Source organism: Setaria italica, chromosome I, assembly GCF_000263155.2.
Source record: "Setaria italica strain Yugu1 chromosome I, Setaria_italica_v2.0, whole genome shotgun sequence".
Classification (NCBI taxonomy): domain Eukaryota; kingdom Viridiplantae; phylum Streptophyta; class Magnoliopsida; order Poales; family Poaceae; genus Setaria; species Setaria italica.
The window spans coordinates 37,848,589-37,851,488 of record NC_028450.1 but is presented as its reverse complement, the minus strand read 5'-3'; positions in this window follow the sequence as shown (position 1 = coordinate 37,851,488).

Here is a 2,900-nt window from a genome sequence, read left to right as displayed (position 1 = left end):
CGTATAGTAGTACCGCGGCCCCTTTAATTTGTAACCTTTGTAGTTGAGATTTTTTTAGAATGAATTAAATCAACTAGTATTTAAACGAATGGGATTTGTAATTATACAACTACTATATATATACACAATCCTTATACACAATTCATATACACAATTCAACTAGCTTAATTAGTACAAATCGATCATATATACAAATAAATCAAAGTATCTTCCTACGATCTTCCGCCCGTCGTGGTGTTGCTGAGAGGAGTGTCTAATTGTCGTCCATCGTAATAAAATTCTCCTCTTGGATTTACCACCTCGTCCATTATGAATCCAATGAGACCTTCACATATTGCCGCTACTCTTTCTTCCTTCAAGAGTCCTTGTTGAATATTTAACATCTATAATTTGGAAATTTGTGAATGTTACATGAACAAATACATATAAGGAGCTAGAAAATAATTAACTAGTAATATATTTATTTTACGTACTTTTAAGTTGTGCGGCGTCATATTCGGTCCCTTGGGTCCCAAAAAACCGTGCATGTGCTCACAGATGTAGTAGCCACATAGGTTATTCCCGGGTTCCTGTCTTAAGCACTTCAGTGCGGAAAAAAAATAAGTTATGAAATATTCGTGTTATACAATGTAATAAATGTGCAGACTTCATACGTACCGGGAAGTCTGTGTTCCATGTAAGATCTTCTTTGAATGGACCTTTGTGTGTCCTTATGAATTGTTTCCATACGCTGCGGAATAGAATAATGAATGACATAGTGTAACAGGGATAAAATTTAGGAAATAAATTTTTGCATAGAGATAAAGGTCCAGAATTATTACAAGCCCAGCATGTCTTGCAATTCTTTGTAGTCCACCGGATCTTTCCGTAACGAATCAAAGACAGTGACGTGGCTTCTTTCAGGCTCAATTATAATAAGGATCCAGTGGAAGCTGCGTGCGTAAAATGTTCATGCATATTAGAGCTAACTAACATGTAGAGATAAGGAAAAAGACATCGCCTGGCAGCTAAGGTGTTTGCAGCCATATGCTTAGCAGGTTCATGTTGCAAGCGGATGCAACGACATGCATGCAACGATGCTACATAGGACAAAAGTAGATGCATGCAGGGGTAACACATGCAGGTCCATGCAGGCTTACGATAGCTTCGAGCCTTGAACAACTGACAGCTATTTGTATCTCATCTTAGTGTAGCAACTAGCGAATAAACAAGTGTAGCAACTAGCGAATAAACAAGATGAATAAAAATGATATAATTATTTCTAGCAATAAACAGATCGAGGGTGACAGAATTGTAGTAATGTATGTTAAGAAGTGGTTCATGACTTTTGTGGTGATGATGGTGGCCGGCACTTTTTTGAACTGCAGGGCTTGAGAAACTAGCTCGGATGGTTGGCTTGCCAGCTAATGCATGCATGTGGACTGCTTGTGGTAATGGCCTTTTCCGAAAACACAGACACTCTCATAGGTTAGTATTGATGGAAATCTGATGCGGTCGTGACCTAAGCTTGATCATTGACCTTTTCAAAAGCTAAGTATAGTAGCTCTGCACTCTGTTCTCTTAATAATTGACCTTTTCATAGCTAAGTTTTGTCTCCTAACTCGAAACTTGCGAGGTTGAAGGGGTTTTTTTTCCCGTTCGGCGCTTGAGGGTGTTTAGGTTTTGTCATGGAGTTCTGATGGAACGTACGAGCTTAGCTAAGTTCTGTCTCTTGACTCGAAATTTATGAGGTTAAAGGGGTTTTTTTCCGTTTTGTCATGGAAGTCTGTGCTTGCCTCGAGGGTTCTTTCTACATGCTCGCGTGGTGCCTTGGCATTAGATGGGCTTTCCCTTCTCTGGCAGCTTTTGGAACCACGTAGTCGTGGCAAGTGCTGCGCCTCGCTAGGTAGCTTCGGAACTTGTGACTGGTTTCCTAAAACCTTGACTGGGATCATCGAGGGTGACATGATTAAAGTGTTTTGTCCAAAGAAAAGAAACATGACCCTCGATGGTGACATGGTTGTATTTGACTTGGTATTTCACTGCCAAATGATTGCTGGCACGAGCTTAAGTATGACCGGAGCTGGGCAAGCGGGGTGCTAAGCGCAGCTTGGTTCACGGAGGTTCCAGACGCATGTTGACTTGTGCATAGACAAACATATAAGATTGTGAGGTTTAAAAGTCAAGGAAGGCAGCTTGAGTTGCGAGGGTTCCGCGGCTTGGTACGAAAAGTCGAAATCGCAACTCTTGGTTGCTTTGATCGTGAAACTTTAAATCCTGCAAGGTTAGAGGGAAAACAAGTGTACACTAAAATGTAAAGTTGATGCCGCAACTTGTTGTTGTCTTTGGCTCTGAATGCTTGAACAAAAAGTAAAACTGATGCCACAACTTGTTGTTACTTTTAGCTCAGAGCTTGCACAGAAATGCAAGGCTTTACTTGCGCAGAAACGCAAGGTTCGAGTGTTCGCATCCACTGTTGGGATAATTAAACCTCTGCTTGCATAGAAATGCAAGGTTTTACTTGCGCAGAAATGCAAGGTTCGAGTGTTTGGATCCACTGTTAGGATAAGCAAACCTCTACTTGCATAGAAATGCAAGTCCCGATTGCGCAGAAACGCAATGTAGTGACCTTTTGAAGCTTAGTAAATAAAAATACTTAAAAGGTAGAGACGATGCCGCAACTTTTTGTTGCTTTTGGCTTTGAATGTTTGAGCAAAAAGTAAAACTGCAAAAAAGGTAAACTTGTGGGTCGTCACAAAACTTCTCTTTTGTGAAATCAAATAATAGAGGCCTCTCGAGCTTTTTCTGATTCATGCATGAAAGTTATGCGTCCATGTAATGGGATGCTTTGATGCATATGAATGAAATGCTTGCATATGTTTGAGGCTTAGTAAATAAAAATGCTTAAAAGGTAGAGACGA